Here is a 19,288-nt window from a genome sequence, read left to right on the forward strand (position 1 = left end):
AAGGAATCCCCGAGAAGCAATTCCTGGCATGACATCTGTGGCTAGTGGCTTCAAGCACAGCCACTTTGGAAAGCTTGCTTGCCATGAACAGCCTACCCAACCGTCAGCATGCTGTATCTACCATAACTGAGCAGTGGCCAGGAATATATGGGCATACAACAATTGCCCCCACAATTTTACAGCAGTTTGTCACCGTGAAGAAATCCGTTCGACAGAAATCTGCCACGCTTTTGTTTGTCCCTTAAGTGTGAATAAATCAGGCTCTTACCTCTTATGATACGAGAAGGTGCCTTGCAGGCTGGAGAACGATCAGTGCTGTAAGGCAGAAATGGCAGATCCCTCATTACTGCTGCACAGAATTCCACAGGCAGGTCGCAATGTCAAAATACTGACATGCTTTATCGTACAGTTATTAAATCCTTGCAGACACAGATACATACACCGGGACAGCAGGGCTGAAGTGGGACATGTGGACTGCAGGGACGCTGTCCCTTTCTGTCAGCCACAGACATGCACTTACCATGAAGTTTTCTCTGGAGACAGTACAGCCCAGATTCAGGGACTCTTTTATAGAGTCTGGTCAGCACATGCTGCAAATGCCTCCTCTGTCTTTGGGCAAAGCATTTTTGGCAAACCTTGTTTTTGGCAAAGCATTGTCTGGCAAACCGAATGCACTGAAAACTGGAAAGTGATGTTACTAGATATAATTAGAAGATTTTGGTCTCTCACTAGCTATGTGAATAAATCTCCTATAAATAATATGAGAAGATTCCTAAGGAGGGAATTTCAACTAATGCTGACTAGAGGGATGAGGGTAACTACTAATAACTTAGGCCATAGATGCTCCATGAATCTGAGCTAAGGGAGCAGGGACAATCATTCACTGGGCAAGCATGGTGACATTTGTGTGCATACCTTAACCTTTTCTGAGGCCACCATAAGTCTGATGACAGCTCTCCTTTTACAGAGCTCTCTACTTACAGACCTTGGATATGAGATGTGGATTCTACTGTGGTCTGCACTGCTTATCTTTGTCAGATTATTAAATAGTACTCAGCTTCTGACTGAAGTACTCACTTCTTTCAATTGTAACATAATACAGCACAATGTATCAGGGAGAACAGCCACCTTGTTCATTAAATTGTATTCCATCTCTAGGTATAAATATAAAATAACATTCATTTGGGTGTCTTCCAACATTCTGGAAATCTTGAGTTTAGAGATCCATAGGAGGACACGCAACTGTGTTCAAGAGCTTTTGCTAGATTTTTTTTTTCCTTTGATTTAATCACTTCAGGACCAATTTTACTTTTGGCATCCAAAGAGCTCTCTGGCAATGAGATTTATAGTTTAAAATAATTTAATGAAAAGTACTTTCTTTACTTCAGTGGTGCTTATTTCCCTGTCAATCCCTAGTTCTTCCCATAATAGAAAAAAAATCAATAATCCCTCTCCGCATAACAAGGCAAATAATACCAATCTATTTTATCTCTTCTTGTATGGAAATCATTATTTAGTTCTCATTAACTTTGACATTCTGCCCTATAATTTTCTAGTTCTACCTTCTTTCTTTCAAGATCTGATCACATTCAGTGTTAATACTGCACCTCCATAGATCTGAACACTGTCCATCACGATATTTGATTGTTTGGGTTGTTTTGTCTGTGTGTATTACTTTGCACTTATCAACTTTTTTTGCCCATAAAATTCTTTCATGGCTCTTCTCAGTTTACTTTTTCCCACTGAAAATAATTTTGTTTCATCAAGGACGTTCTTGAGATACCTAGACCTGCTTTTTCAAGGCCCGAAGTATTTCATCCATAGCTGACAGATCTCTAACACGTGAGACTCAAATATGTGAAACTCCATACGTAACAATAGGTAATTTTACCATTTGCCTTTATTGAGGCACATGGTCAGGATGGAGTAGTAATTCAGGTAAAGAAAATGGCAGGACGACTGCATGGATGATGGGCAATGAAGCTGGTGAGGGGTCCAGACAACAGGTCTTATGAGGAGTGGCTGAGGGAACTGGGGTTGCTTAGCCTGGAGAAAAGAAGGCTGAGGGGAGACCTTATCACTCTCTACAGCTCCCTGAAAGGAGAGTGTAGAGAGGTGGCGGTCAGTCTCTTCTCCCAAGTAAAAAGTGATAGGATGAGGAAACGGCCTCAATATGTGCCAGGGGAGGTTTAGATTGGATATTAGGAAAAAGTTCTTCACTAAAAGGGTTATCAAGCATTGGAACTGGCTGCCCAGGGAAGTGGTAGAATTTTCATCCCTGAAGGTATTTAACAGACGGGTAGATGTGGTGCTGAGGGACATGGTTTAGTGGTGGGTTTGACAGTGTTAGGTTGATTGTTGGACTTGATGATCTTAAAGGTCCCTTCCAACCTAGACGATTCTATGGTTCCATGATTCTATGAATAAGGAGCTCATGGCAAAACTCAAGATGCAAAAAGGCAGCATACAGAGGGTGGACATGTAACCTGGGAGGAATACAGAGACGCTGTCTGAGCATGCAGGGATGAGGTTAGTAAAGCCAAAGCCCAAATGATATTGAATCTGGCCAAAGATGTAAAAGACAGCAAGAAGGGCTTCTGTAAGTACATAGATGACAAAAGAAAGACTGAAGAAAATCTAAGCCCATTGCTGAAGGGGTTGAGGACCCTGGTGACACAAGACATGGAAAAGGCTGAGATACTGAATGCTGCTAGAAAGACCTTCAGAAATCTTATGTCACAGAGAGAAGGGAGAAAGCCTGGACAAGGCAGAAATACCCTTGGTGGAAGAGGATCATGTCAGGGAATACTTAAGCTAACTGGATATACAAAAATCCATGGACCCCGAAGGGATACACCCACAAATTCTGAGGGAGATGGTTGGTGTCATTGTGAGGTCACTCTTGATAATCTTTGATCAATCACGGCGATTAGCAGAAGTACCTGGAGGCTGAAGGCAAGCAAATGCCACTCCTATCTTCAAGAAGGGCAAAGAAGGAGGGCCCAGGGAACTACAGGCCTCACCTTGATCCTTGGGAAGGTGTTGGAGCAACTAACCCTGGAAATCATTTCCAGGCACCTGAAGGACATGAAAATCATCAGGAGTGGTCAGCATTTCTTCACCAAAGAGGAGTCATGCTTGATGAACCTTATCACCTTCTGTGGTGAAATGACTGGCCTGGTAGTGCGGAGCAGTGGTATTGTTGACCTTGACTTCAGGAAGGCCTTTGACACCATCTCACATAAGATCCTCACAGAGAAACTGTTGAAATGTGAGTTGGACGAACGTACAGTGAGTTGGATTGAAAACTGGCTGAATGGCCAGGCTCAGAGGGTGGTGATGAGTGGTACAAAGTCTAATTGGAGACCAAGGACTAGTGGTGTACCCTAGGGTTCAATACTAGGTCCAGTCCTCTTTACCATCTTCATTGATGATCTGGACAATGGGGCAGATTGCACCCTTAGCAAGTTCACTGATGACACAAAACTGGGAGGACTGGCTGATATGCCAGAAGGTAAGGTTGCCATCAGAAGGAATTTGACAGACTGGAGAAGTAGGCTGACAGGAACCTCATACAGTTCAACGAGGAGCCTGCACCTGGGAAGGAGGAACAACCCCAGGTACCAATATTTTCCAGGGGTGACCAATGGGAAAGCAGCTTTGTAGAAAAGGACCTGGGGGTCCTGGTGGACACCAAGCTGAACTTGAGCCAGCAATGTGACCTTGTTGCAAAGATGGCTAACAGTGTCCTGGGCTGCATTAGGAGGAGTGCTGCCAGCAGATTGAGGGAGGGAATCCTTCCCCTCTGCTCAGCACTGGTGAGGCCACAGCTGGAGTACTTGTTCAGTTCTGGGCTCCACAAGAAGGCATGACATAGAGAGACATGGACATACTGGAGAGAGGCCAACAATGGACTGTGAAGATGATTAAGGAACTGAAGCATCTCCAGTAAGGAAAGGCTGAGAGAGCTGGAACTGAGGGGACCTGGAGAAGAGAAGTCTCAGGGGGATCTCATCAAAGTATATAAATACCTGGTGTATTTATTTACTGGGTGAGGCAGGGTGTAAAGAAGATAGAGCCAGGATCTTTTCAGCGGTGCCTAGTGACAACGGTAAGAGGCAATGGGTACAAGCTGAAACACAGGAGGCTCTGTAACATTAGGAAACATTTTTTTTTTCTGTGAAGATGACCGAGCACTGGGACAGGTTGCCCAGAGAGGTTGTGTAGTCTGCATCCTTAGAGTTATTAAAAACTCATCTGGACATTGTCCTGAACAGCTTCTAGGTTTCCTTGTTTGAGCAAGAGAGTTGGACCAGATGACTTCTAGAGGTCCCTTCCAACCTCAGCCATTCTGTAATTCTGTGATTCTGTGAATAATTCTAGGAAAGGGAGTCTTCATACCTGACAAGCTGGATAATTCTGTAAAAGCAGAAGAGAGGAAAGCCATGCCTCATGAAAGTGGATTTCTTGAAGGGATACACAATCAGACAGAGAAGAAAATCTATTTGAAATTATGAGGCTAGACAATCAAGACATTTTCAGTGAAGTCCCTCATCATAATCAGTTAAAGAAAGAAGCCATCATGGGAGAAGTAGAAAGGCTATTCTCAGGATTTATGATGTGTAAAATGTAGGAAACAATGGATATAAATCAAATGATAAAATCTAATAGGACTGGTTTTCACAGTGGAGGAACATTTTCAGTAGAATCCCATAGTGAGCTGTGCTGGAATGTGTGTTATGATGTACTTATTTGTAAGTCGTATGCAAGTAAATAGTGAAATAACAAATTTTGCTCATGACAGAAGCATTCAAGATCATAGAATCATAAAACGGTTTAGGTTGGAAGCGGCATTAAAAATCATCCAGTTACAATCCCTCTGCCATGGGCAGGGACACCTCCCACTAGACCATGTTGCTCCAAGCCCCGTCCAACCTGGCCTTGAACACCTCCAGGGATGGGGCAGCCACAGCTTCCCTGGGCAACGTCTTCCAGTGCCTCACCACCTCAGAGTGAAAACTTTCTTCCTAATATCTATTCTAAATCTCCCCTCTTCCAGTTTGAAGCCATTCCCCCTCGGCCTATCACTACCAGCCTCGTAAAAAGTCCCTTTCCAGCTTTCTTGTAGGTGCCCTTCAGATACTGAAAAGCAGCTATAAGATCTCCCCAGAGTCTTCTCTTCTCCAGGCTGAACATCCTCAACTCTCTCGGCCTGTCCTCACAATAAAGGTGCTCCAGCCCTCAGAGCATCTTTGTGGCCCTCCTCTGGACCTGCTCCAACAAGCCCATGTCCTTCTTGTGGAGATCAGTGATGAGGGATGTTCCTCACGGATCGGCACTGGGACCTGTACTGTTCATTACCTTTGTCGGTGACACAGACAGTGGGGTTGAGTTCAGCCTCAGCAAGTTTGCCAATGATACCAAGCTGTTTGGTGAGGTAGACACGCTGGAGGGGAGGGATGCCATCCAGAGGGACCTGGACAGGCTGGAGAGGTGGGCCCAAGCCAACCTCATGCAGTTCAGCAAGGTCAAGTGCAAGGTCCTACATCTGGGTCGGGGCAATCCCAAACACAAATACAGGCTCTGCAGGGAATTGCTGGAGAGCAGTCCTGAGGAGAAGGACCTGGGGGTGTGCTGATTGATGAGAAGCTCAACATGAGCCAGCAATGTGCAATCGCAGCCTAGAAGGCCAACCGTATCCTGGGCTGCATCGAAAGAAGTGTGGCCAGAAGGTCAAAGGAGGTGATTCTGCCCCTCTACTCCACTCTCGTGAGACCCCACCTGGAGTACTGCATCCAGCTCTGGAGCCCTCAACATAAGAAGGACATGGACCTGTTGGAGCGCGTCCATTTTTGTTCAGTCCTGGAAGGGGAAGGGTTGGAGAAGTAGGATCGCCCATCATATGCAATTTACTATTTCAACTCACCTTATCTTGAAGAACTGCTTCTTTAGGTTCAGCTAAAATTTCAGTGTTTACAAATCTCTGTCACTGTCAGCTTTTAGCAGCTAAGTGAGATTGAAAGGCCAAGTTCATTTGTGAGAGCTCTTACTGAAAAAGCAAGCATTTTTTTTTTACTAAATCTACCAAGAAAGCAAAAAAAGTCTAATATTTATCACTTAAAACTGATGCATTAATTTGAGCAATGTTTCCTTTCATCTTTCAGTTCTATTAAATGGAGGAGTTAAAATCTGTTAAACATTTAGGAGGAGTCTGCACTGTTACTACTCTTAAATGTAACTACTGCTGCTGGTTCCTATTTCTACACTTGTATAATTTGATTGAGTACAGTGAGGTAGTAGAAGGAAAGCAGTGAATTACCATGTTTATAAAATGTACCTAGGTAAAGGGTGCCCAAACAATGTTATGGAAAATATTACTGAATGAAACAAACTTTGAAGCAAAAATTAAAAAGGAACTGGTTCCTGCCAATCATTACTTTCCTGCCATTCTTGTTTCCTCCATCTCTGTAGGGCTGGACTCTACCAATGCTGGAAGCAAAACATGCACAGCTGAAAAAGAAGAGGCAGATTGAAAGACATCTCTGGATACAGACTGTCCTGCACAGCATTGTGTCTTGGGCAAAGCACTGGAGTGCTGACATTCCCCATGGAGGAGAGGGATCGAGGCATGCTGAAAATAGATCCTTCTTGAGAAATTCACAGAATTACAGAATGACCGAGCGGCTGAGGTTGGAAGGGGCCTCTGGAGGTCATTTGGTTCAACATGTTTGCACAAGCATGGCCGCCTAGAGCCTGGTGTCACCTAGAGCCAGATCAGGTAGTTGCCCCACTTTCTGCCACACCTTATAATACAACTGCTTCTCCCCCATGTTCTGCGGTTATTGAAAAGAGTCTGAGAGCGAGTGGCTGCATTTTGGTGCAGTTTGAATTGTGGAACTAAGTGGAAATGTCTCAACAATGACTGTCTCTGACCCTTTGAAACACCCGTTGTCACATTTGAGTCCTAGTGATTGTTCATATTATGGGAATGAACATAAGAATATCTGTATCAAGATTTTCCTAGCCCAGGATCTTGAGTCTGATACTTGCCATGAGGGAATTTCCAGTTAGAATATATGAACATAGCAAGTGTGTAGTGATCTTGCTGAGAATACTGCCAGAGCCCCTCTGATTTGTTGCTTGGAGACTTTCTGAGCCAGCAATCGTGTCTTTGAATTTTCTATGAATTCATCCATTTCCTGGAGTTGGGTATTTGTATACCAGGGGGACATGTGTTATGTCACTCTGGTGCAAAATGTAATGTATTCAATAGCAAAAGTTCTCTATTTTGTGACCTGGTAAGAACAAAAACCAAAAACAAAACAAAACAAAAAAACACACAAAAACCCCAAACAACAACAAAAATAAACAAAAAAAACCCAAACAACAAAATCACAGTTAAATCACAGTTCTACAGCTTCAGCATGGTAAAGAACATGGAGATCACAGAATCACAGAATGGTCAGGGTTGGAAGGGACTTCTAGAGATCATCTAGTCCATCCCCCCTGCCAGAGCAGGGTCACCTAAAGTAGTTGCACAGGACGGCGTCCAGGCGAGTTTGGAACGTCTCCAGTGTGGGAGACTCCACAACCCCTCTGGGCAGCCTGTGCCAGTGCTCTGCCACCCTCAAATGAAACTTCCTGTGTTCAAGTTTGTGCCTGTTACTTCTTGTTCTATCACTGAAAAAAGACTGTTCCCATCTACCTGGCACCCTCCCTTTAATTATTTATAAGTATTGATAAGATTCCCCCTCAGTTTTCTTTTCTCCAGACTAAAAAGCCCCAAGTCCCTCAGCCTTTCCTCGTAAGAAAGATGCTCCAATCCCCTAATCATCTTTGTAGCCCTTTGCTGGACCCTCTGCAGCAGTTCCCTGTCCTTCTTGACCTGGGGAGCCCAGAACTGGACACAGTACTGCAGATGCAGCCTCACCAGGGCAAAGTACAGGGGGAGGATGACCTCCCTCGACCTGCTGGCCACACTCTTCTTGATACACCCCAGGAGACCATTGGCCTTCTTGGCCACCGGGGCACATTGCTGGCTCATGGGCATCCTGTTGTCCCCCAGGACTCCCAGGTCCCTTTCCACAGAACTGCTCTCCAGCAGGTCAGCCCCCAACCTGTACCAGTGCATGGGGTTATTCCTCCCCAGATGCAGTACCCCACACTTGCCCTTGTTGAATTTCATAAGGTTTCTCTCCGCCCAACTCTCCAGCCTGTCCAGGTCACGCTGTATGGCGGCGCAGCCTTCCAGCATGTCAGCCACCCCTATCAGTTTTGTGTCATCAGCAAACTTGCTGATGGTGTGCTCTATCCTTTCATCCATGTCATTGATGAATATATTGAACAGGACTAGACCCAGTACTGACCCCTGAGAAACACCACTTGTTACTGACCTCCAACTAGACTCTGCACCACTAACCACAACCCTCTGAGTTCTATCTGTCAACCACTATTCAATACACCCCGGTGTCCATTCATCTAACCCACACTTCCTAAGCTTGCCTGTGAGGATGATGTGGGAGACAGTGTCGAAAGCCTTCCTTAAGTCAAGGTAGACCACATCCACTGCCCTCCCCTCATCCACCCATCCTGTCACGTCATCATAGAAGGCTATCAGATTAGTCAGACATCACTTCCCCTTGGTGAATCCATGTTGACTGCTTCTGATAACCTTCTTTTCCTCCAGATGCTTGGAGATGACGCCCAGAACAAGCTGTTCCATCATCTTTCCAGGGATGGAGGTGAGGCTGACCGGCCTGTAGTTTCCCAGGTCATCCTTCTTGCCCTTTTTGAAGACTGGAGGGACATTGGCTTTCCTCCAGTCTTCAGGCATCTCACCTGTTCTCCAGGACCTATCAAAGATGATGGAGAGCAGCCCAGCAATGACTTCTACCAGCTCCCTCAGCACTCGAGGTGCATCCCATCAGGACCCATGGACTTGTGGGTATCCAGTTTACTTAACTGATCTCTAACATGTTGTTCTTCAACCAAGGGGAAGTCTTGCTTCCTTCCAGACTTTCTCAGTTACCCACAAAGTCTGGGACTCCTGAGGGCTGGCCTGAGCAGTGAAGACAGAAGCAAAGAAGGCATTCAGCAACTCCACCTTCCCTGCATCATCTGTCACCTCAGCACCAACAGCGGGCCCACGTTTTCCCTAGTTTTCCTTTTGCCTCCTATATAAACATATTCCTTCCTATTGGCCTTGACGTCCCTCGCCAGGTTAAATTCCAAGGCTGCCTTGGCTTTCCTTGTTTCATCCCTGCATAACCTGACAGCTGCCTTATACTCATCCCCAGCCCCTTCTTCCACATACTGTAAACTCCCTTTTTTCAGAGTTTTTTCAGAACCTCTCTGCTCAGCCATGCAGGTCTCCTGCTTCCTGATTTCTTGCTCTTAGGTATGCACCGATCCTGAGCTTGGAGGAGATGAAGAGACTGAGATGAAAAGATAGGGTTATATCTAGCAGCTCTGCCATTTTAAAGCTCCCAGAAGACCCAGTGGTTGTTGACACTAAAAAAGGCTCTGCCTCTACAAGTACAATGATGGACTAGCGCACACAGGGATGCCTTCAGCCAGACCTGAATGTGAATTAGATCCATAGGTGAAGTAATTTTGCAAAATCCTTGCCCCAGAAATCATGCAATGGAATTCTCACTACACCTGCTTATACCCAGTTCACAAAGTTATTTCCACAGCTCTGAGGCCTACAGATATGTCTTAAATAAAAAGGAGAGCAGGTATTGCTGTTGGAGAGCTATAACTGATCTTCCTGCTCTAAATGACAAAAAGAAAACGTAAAGAATAAAGTTACAGATGTGATGAAAAATAATAATTATTTTAGGGAAAAAATTGTTCATAAATACAACCATTACAGTTTCAGAGAACTCAACACTGAGATTATATTTGCAAGGAACTGGAACAAGTTAATGTCAAGAAATTCAGAATCCCAGGCATGGGCACATTACCTCCAGCTTGAAATGAGGACCTGTTAAAATTGTGTGATTCTTATTAAGGTATTAATCTGACTGCAGTCTCTGTGATAAGAAAGTTGGTAATTTTTCCTGTTTCCAAGGAACTGGGTTGTTTACTATCACCATGCCTGAAGGGTATGCTAGCATAAATAAGGCACAAGTAGTTTCTTAGAAGAAAAATACTGTTTTTCCTGGAATGTGTGTACTGAAGGCTAAAATGACAGCTGAAATTATAACTTGATATTTGATCCATGTGAGCTGTGTGACACTGGGGTAAAAACTATCCTCCTATACTAATTCTGAGGTAGGAAGAGAGTTCGTCAGCAAGAATGCCTGAGAGACAGAGTTCAGAGCATCAGTGGAAGTCACAGGAGTTCTGTAGGCTTCACAAAGAGGCAAGATGATGCTGAGTACATCAGCTGACATTGGGAAACTGCAGGGGTAGCAGCAGTGGAACTGTATAAAACCCTGATGACACCTGCTCGGAAATACTCTGCACATTCTCAGCCAAACCTGCTGGAGGGACAAGACATCCCTGAGCTTCAACGGACCCCATACAAGAGCTCCAGACCCAAGGCAACATGCTGCAGGGTTACCATGTCTGCCCAGCTGCCACATGTTCATGCCACCATACTTGCTCCTGCCTTTGTCTGATATGGCACTTTTCTGGCCCCTCAAAACTCCCAATGGTAGTTGAACATGTCTCAGGCCTGCCATCAGTCCTGGTCATTCAGCTCCTCCTCTTGCCAGCATAGCGTCCGTCTTCTGGAGCTGCTCCTTTGCTTCTGGGTTTTGGCCAGTGCCCAAGAAGCACTGCAAGCCACCTGCCTGTTTTTAAATGGGACAGATCCTTACAGAGCAAACCTATGGGGTGTTGCCTCCCTGAGCTCTCTGTCTCATGCATTTCACATCAATGACTTGCCAAACTGAAACCAACAGCAGCCCGGAGCCAGTATCACCAGGCGTGGCCTGAGCTGCCTTGTCCAGACAAGAAGAGGGCAAGTCCTGGGTCAAGCAGCTTGGCTGAAAGCCCTGGTGGTGTGTCTCCACCACCCATAGCAGCCTGCCAGTGGGATTTGCTCGGCTGTGAGCCTGGCCCCCCTGTGCGGTGGTCACACCTTGGCATCTGAACCCAGTGAGCATCCAAGGCTGTGGCTTTGCAGCCATGGGGTGGGTGTATGGAGTGCTTCGCCTCCCATGTGCACACTCTGCCCAGAGCCACGAGCAGTGGCTGCATGTCTGATGCTGCCTGTGCTCAGGCCGCCTGCCTGTGCAGACAGAGGGATGTCCTCCCTCCCAGGGACCAGAGTCTGCCCTGGCTCCGGAGCAGCAGCACCTGGCCTGCAGGCTCTCCGAGGGGGACCTACCCGCCTTGCTGCTGCGTGTTGGCTGGTGGTGACAGGCGAGTCAGGACATGGCAGTTGCTCTGGGTCAGCCCCAAGGCCAGCCCCGAGCAGTGTCTCCCTGGCAGTGGCTGAGCCTCGCTGGTGTCTGAGGCTGTGTGGCAATGAATAGCCTGCACACACCTTCTACATCTTCTACAGTCTTGAACTGAATGGCTTCCCATCTGTCCTGCTACCTTCACTGCCACCTGAGAATGAGCTGTGTGTGCAAACGCATCTGAATTTCACTTAGGAAATTACACTTTACTGTGGTTTTCCCTTTGAGTGTTTGTTCTTTTCATGTGGACAGTTAGGGCTGTTCAGGCTGGAGAAGAGAAGGCTCCGAGGAGATCTTATTGTGGCCTTCCAGTACCTAAAGGGGGCCTACAAGAGAGCTGGGGAAGGACTTTTTACTGGGACATGTAGCGATAGGACGAGGGTGAATGGCTTTAAACTAGAAGAGGGCAAGTTCATATTGAACATTAGGAAGAAGTTTTTCACTTTGAGGGTGGTGAGGCACTGGCACAGGTTGCCCAGAGAGGTTGTTGAGGCCCCGTCCCTGGAGGTGTTCAAGGCCAGGCTGGACGTGGCCTTGGGCAACCTGGGCTAGTGGGAGGTGTCCCTACCTAGGGCAGGGGATTGGAACTCGATGATCTTCAAGGTCTTTTCCAACCTAAACCATTCTATGATTCTATGGACCTGGAAAATGTCCTAAATGAACAATCTGGCTACCCTATGCCAAAGGCTTTTACCAATAGGGCATATTGGGCTGGACACTGATCACAAACATACCATTCCGTTCAGTTCTTCTCCTTTTTATTTTGATGGATTTGCTTTCCGTCAGGCTTCCTCCTTGTCAGCGCTGTGCAAGTAACGCACGTGGCTAATACAGAAAAGGAATAGCGAGGCTTGTGCCTTCCCAGCCAGGTCAGCCAGAGGAACTTTCCAAATATGCTCATCATTCACTTGTTATCTCAGACACTGCCAGAATATTTTGAGGAGCAAAGGTCCCTGCAGCCCTGCCAGCTGAAGGGGTTCAGCTGACAGGCTGGCTGCCTGGTCGGGAAGCGCTCCTTTCCCCACCTCACAGTGCTCCATACCTGACTTTTTCCCACCTTAGCAGCAGTTTCTCTGCTGGCTGTGGAACAGTTGTTACACCACAGTTTCCTGCAGCCCATGCACAGAAGGAAGACAGTATACCATGCCCAGAAGCCACAGTAGTGGTGTTATCAATGCTGCACCACATCATCCTGTGCCCAAGATGTGCTCTTTTGGGTACAAAGACAGTGTAGATACTGATGTTGAGTAAACACTCTGGGGCAGTGTGCCTGAAGGATCGTCTCTGAGGAGCATAGCTGGGCCGTAGGCTGTCAGGATACATCCTGCTATGTGTCTCAGAGATGCTGCAGTTTAGTACTGTGAACTGTCACATGAGGTGCTGTTTTATGTGTGCCAGATGGCACGGGAAAATTTATGTGCTGTTCCTTCATGTAGCAGCTGACAAAGAAATGCAGAAAGGCATGTTTGCGTTACTAACATTAAAAGTAAGTTTACTTGCTGCTTGTTGCTTTGTATCTACATATGACACAATCTATTTATCTTCCCCTTGTCCACACAACTATTGATTTTATAGATGTCTATCACATCCTGCTTCAATCATCTCTTCTTGCATCTGAAGATGTCCTTGTATGGGAGCAGTTCTCTGTCTCTGATATTACTTGAGACCCTTCTCTGCCCCTTTTTGGGATCTGGTTACTGAAACTAAATTCAATATTCAAGCTTTGAGCACATGAATGATTTATACCATGATGTAATGATATATTCTGATCTGTCATTGGTGTCTTGCATAAAAACTCCTATTTTTCCATCTGTATGGTCAATCTGCTTTTAGGCTGACAGTTCAAAGAACCATCATAAATATACCAAGATCTTTTTAATGAATAAACAATTTTTTGGGATGTAGAGAAATGATTAGATTATAAATATTAAATATCACTAACCTAACTTTCAACTGACCTGTTAGGCAACCATCCAATCATTCTGAGTCATGACATTCCATGCAATTTCAGTATCACAAGCAGATCTTACCACGATTTTGTCATTTTTTTAAGTCATTTTTTTCCAGACTATTTATGCATATGTTGAACTGCACAGGCCCTAAACTCACATCTCTGTGGGACTCTGCTTGTGGCTTCCCATCTCAGCTAGGCGTTTGTTTCCATGCTTCATGTCCTGTCTTCTAATTCACAAAGTAAACATTTCTTTCCCATCAAAGCAACTTTTGCCCATGTCATGTGGGAGCATGTGTATACCTTTCAAAATCTCATCATACTGTATTGACTAGGTCATTCTTATCCATGTCCCTGTTGATTCTCTTGAGGTCAAATGTATTGTGAGACACAGCTTTCACTTTCCAGTTCTCTTCTTATTGTGGTTTCTATGAATTTGTCTTATGTAGATGTCAGACTGACAGATTTACTTCCCCACAATCAGTAAAGTTTTAAAAGTCTGGTATTACAGGTACAACATTTTATTCCCTTGGTACTAAACATGATTTAAACAACAAGTCACTTCTACAACAATTCAATCTGTTATTTTGTGTTGTTTTTTTTTTTTTAATATTGCTGGGTATATAAAATTTGCTGCAACAGATGTGTTACTGTTCAAGATATTATTTTCTCCTACAATCTAAAGTATCTAATGCAGACCTTAAGTTAAAAGGGTTGCTCACATTTTGCTCTATTAACAGACGTTCTTTCTGGAAACTTCCTCCCTTCTGAAGTAAAAACCAGCATAAATTGTTTATCTTTTCTGCTTGTTTTCTTGTAGTGCTCTTTTTATACTTCAATTTTTACTGTTTTTTATGCAGTCTCTCCTGCAAGGTCTTCTGCTCATAAAAAGCTTATACTAGACATATAAATATATAAGCATATATTGATGCTTGAAATGAGACCATTTGGATCATCTTTTAGAACCTTTTCTCACATTTGAACAAATTAGGCCCAATGATATAGTTAACGTCATCACTCTTCAAATGACAGTTTTTTGTCACCTTCAAGGGTAATAGTGAAGCTGTCAGAAATGTAGTAAATACTGAAACACTCGGACATGTACAGACATATCTGCAATGTAGTAAGTTACATTAAAAAGCTCACAGGTAAAACAGACAAACAGTTTCAGTTAAACTGAGTTTTGTACTTCTTTGGATTATCTGGTAAACCAGATTATTGTATTCAAAAATGTTCCCCGTGGGATTTGCAGCTTCCAAGTGCTATTGTCAACCAGACTCTCAGTATGAGGAGGGCATGCTGGAGGCATCGATGTACCCTGTGGATCCCGATTAACTGTCTGACAGGGAATGCCCAGACTATGCTGCGGCAGTGTTTCTGCTGCCCTCTGTGTAAAATGAGAACTCCCAGGAATGTTAGCACAAGCCAAAAAGAAATGCCAACGCTCTAATCTAGCAGAGCAAAACTTCTCATCCCTCCCCTTCTGCTAAGATGCAGCTGAGTACTGGACCGTGGCAATGGTAAGGACATACCTTGCATGTAAAAAACAATAAGAACTAGGTCAGACCAAATTAAGGTGAGGGAATCTTTTTGTATTTCATGCAGGCTGTTTGTGTGCCATGCTGTGGCTGGCACGATGTGTTGCCTGGCAATGAAACGTGTTTCTAAGATCTGCTCTGGTATCCCTAGTAGAGAATTCCATGTTGGTGCAGAAAAAAAAAAAAAAAAACCAAACCAAACCCAAAAATGTGGAAGACATGAACTGACTTCTGGAAGAAAGTCGCTAGTCAACATAACTAATGAGAGACTTGAATGCATCCTCTGGGATGAAAAGCACTTCAGGATGTTCATTGCATGACTATGAGATATGCAAGCTAAAATCCATGGAGCATGAGCCCCAGGATAGTGCTGCTGGTGAAGATTGGGGAGAATTGTTGGGGGGGTGTTTTTTTTGTATGAATGGTTGGCTTTTCCCCCTCCAAGTGCTGTCCCTCTGTCATTAGTGTTTGGTATACTTGTGCTCTAGCTTCAATGCACGGAACTCAAAGTTGTTATTTCTCCTGCTATGGAATGTTGGGAGTTGCATTTTTTGTAATGGCGATGCTATCCTTTTTCAGTGTGGATTCCAAGTGTCTTCCTGAAAAGCTACAGCGACAGATAATCTGCAGTTAAGGGGAAGGTACCATTTCACTGAGCAGTAGACAGGAAGGTAAAAACTATGATCTGGTATATTAGGATAAGCAGTTCTTGAAAGTGCACCAGAGTTAGCTAATTATCCTCCTCCTATCATCACAGTGAACCTGAGAGGGTGACATCTGAACAATGTTTTAAATAAAATGAGGGTAATATAGAGGATACTTTTTCTACCACACACTGGAGCTTTAGTTACAAAATGAGTAGGGTGGAAAGACAGAGAAGTCAATGGGAAGAAAAGGATGTCTGAGATGCTGGAGAATGAAGCAGAAATGACAGAAATCAGTATTCAAAGTTCAGTATTAGAAAGAGTAATTAACCAGCTTGTAGTGAGAGAAGAAAAGATTATGAGATATGATTCATCTACAGTAGAAACATAAAGATCTTTGTATGGAAACATATCAGCTCCATTTTCAGGCCTGACACTTTTGAGGATATAAATGGAAGCCATACAGATATTGCATCTCTTTTGCCACAACCTTCTTTATGAAAAATTTCAAAAATCATAGAATTGTAGATCAACCCAGGTTGGAAGGGACCACAACAGATTATCTGGCCCAGCCTTTCATGGGAAAGGGAACCTAGATGAGCTTATCTAATTGCATTGTGGAAACCTCCAGCAATGGGGACTCCACCAGTTTCCCTGTGGAGGTTGTTCTAGTGAATGATTGTTCTCACTGTAAGAATATCCTTCTTACATCAAGATAAAACCTCTCCTGGTGCAACTTGCACCTGTTACCCTTTGTCTGCTCCATGTTGCTCCTTGTCAGGAAAGAGCCTCCTTTCTCTTTGTAGCACCCTTTAAGTCCTGGAAAACTGTGATGAGGTGTCCCCATAAGCCATCTTTTCTCCAGGGAGAAAACACCTGACTCTTCTTCAGTGTTTCCTCATGGGCCAGTTTCTCCAGTACTTTGATCAACTTTGTGGTCCTCCTTTGGAACCTCTCCAGTCTGTCCATGTCTTGAATTATGGAGATCACAGATGGACACACAACTCCATGTGTGACCTGACAAGTGCTGAGTAGATTAGGATGATCACGTCTCTGACTCTGCTAGTATTACCCTTATGGATGCAACCCAGGATCGGATTTGCTTTCATTAAAAGGAGATTTTCAATTCTTTGTCAGCTCACACAGGGCTTCTGATCTATTGGCTGGCATATAGTGTCATTGCCGTGCAGGACATACTTATGCCAATGCTGTGACCAGGCTGGAGGTATGAGGAGAAGGACAATGACTTCACTGTCATTGTCCTTCATAGTTGTCCACTTCATTGTCCACTTCATAGTTGCTTGCGTGAAGGTCACAGGAATACTAGCTTATCCACATACAAAATAACATCTCATGCAGGGTTCAGTGTGCCCTTACTCTCTCCGCTGTCACCAGAGTGTCACGCACTCTACCCACCCTCCCATTCTCCACCAGTACCTCTGCTTTCTCAAGGTGAACCTCCCTTCAATGTATTCAGTCATTTCTTTTGGCACCACAGCTCACGAGGACTTGGGGTGTGAGGAGGCACCAGACGCAGCCTGCCTGCCTGCCCCTCCTGCAGTGCCAGGACAAAGCAGACATTCAGAAAGCGGATCTGTTTCCCAAGGCAACCTTGTACCCAACGAGACCGGCACTGAGGTAGCAAGGCAATGGGCATGAAATGGGAGGATGGACAGTTATTTCACAAGAGCAGTGTGGATTCCCCTTCCTCTTTTCTCTCTGTCTTTTTCTACATTTCACTCTTCCTTCTCTCTCTGTCTCCCATTCTTTCCCTCTCCTTTTCTCTTTCTGCCTCTTCTCCTCTCCTTCTCTTTTGCTTTCTCTTTCTTTCTCTGTTCTCCTTTTTTGTCCTTGGGGTGGAACGCACTTTTTTCGTCAAGGCAAAGTTTCTGTGGCCTGAGCGCATGGCCGGTAAGTACTTAGAGAACTGGAAAGCTGAATCCAACGTTGTTGGCAAGAAGCCTCTGTAAGGAACTTCTTTCTGCAGGTCAGAAATACTTTCTCCATGTCTTTGTGCCTCCTATAGGGCTGATGCTTTTGTGCTCAGGAGACACACCACACTCTTTCATGCCCGAGCTCTTTAAGGTCAGAGAACTCCATAGCCCACAAGCAGCAGCAGCAGCTCTAATGGAGCTGCATCTATTTTAGACCTTCTCTCGGAGATGTTCTTTTATGCCTATTATGGACTTGTGTTTTTCCCAAGATCAGTTACCTTTGCATCAGCACTTACCAGGTCACAAGCAGTCTGACTCCAGAAATAGTGTGTCAATGCAAAATGACTCCTGTCCTCCACTTAAGGCAGCAAATCACAAAGTGAGGAGAAATTAGTTGTCCTTACCCCTCCCATCAATATCCCCCTCTGATTCCAAGAAGTCTACGATCACGCTTTCCGGGATGGCCGATGGCAAGGCCAGGTCAACCCAGTGCAATGTGTGGGACTTCTCTCCATTTCCCACACGTGCAGTTTGAAGCAGACAGTCGGAGCAAGACGTTGTCATTTAAGGAACCTCCAACATTGCCTTTCATCAGCTGAGCATTTAGGAACAAAGTCTCAAGCCATAATTTCTTACAGGTAAGAGATGAGCCCCAACATTTTCAAGTGCTTCACGTGCATCATGATTCTTCCACAGTCAGGCCAGGTTGTTCATTTTGGATGGTCGTGGTAATATTGTCCAAGGGGAACAGGGATTTTTAGGCATCAGAATACGGTCCCCAAAGTTGTTGTGTCATTTGCTAGTCAGTCAGCAGGTTTAAAAAGGAACCCATGGAGGCAGAAATACTTACCCGTGCTTTTACCGAGGCACAGTTGCAGTACGCTGACTTTGGAATAGGCTTTTGGGGTTGTTTGTTTACAGAAATATGTGCTTTAAGTACAAACGAGATGCTTTTTCTTCCTTTCAAGGTTTTGTCTGGAAAGAAAGAATCCCACCTATTTCTTGGGGGCATACTGTGAGAAGGGAGGGGAGGGGGGCTTTCCGTTCTTGGTGCCCAGAGATCGCTGGCACTGATACAGCTTTCACAGCTTCACACATAAAGATGCTGTCTCTCATGAGCATCACTTACGGTGACACAGGAGTCAACAGAGGGTGTCATCTTTTCCTTAAATACATTTAGCTGCTGCCTAGCAAAGTGCTTCCATATTTAGTTATGACATGGGAGGATTTCTTGGGTGTAAACCTCAGTATGCTTGGGAGAATGAAGACGACCTAATCCTGAATGCTGCTGCTGGAAACACACTGACCGCCATGGTCAGCGCAAAAGGCTTCCTTCCTGCTGTCTTCTCCCCACCTCCCCTCCAACAACTCCATCTGCCTTCCCCAGCAACTTCATAGCTTCTTGAAGTACTCCCTGGAAATGTAGCGGTGTAGAGCTAGCCAGGAATCTTGAGGGAGCCCTAAGTGTCCCTGTAGTGAGAGAGAGCTAAGTGTCCTTTACCGTTCTTGCCATCTGCTTGTAGAATCCTGCCCTTAGCAGCTATGCAATGCACCAGTGTCCAGTGCTGATGGAATGGCTGTTCCGTATTTTAAGTGTTGTTTCTCACCTTGCAGGAGACAAGCTGTCACTCATTTAAAGCTTCAGAGGAGCACACATTGTGTAGGTGACTTGTTTCTTCTCTATCCAGCCAGGATACAGTTAATGTCTACATTCCAACTCTTCCATTGCCACAAGAGGTAGGACACAGTTTGACATTATCATCTATGTTGTTTTCCTCCATAAAATGTTAGATTTTGTGATTTCTTTAAA

Source organism: Vanellus vanellus, assembly GCF_965231255.1.
Source record: "Vanellus vanellus genome assembly, chromosome: 17".
Taxonomy (NCBI): domain Eukaryota; kingdom Metazoa; phylum Chordata; class Aves; order Charadriiformes; family Charadriidae; genus Vanellus; species Vanellus vanellus.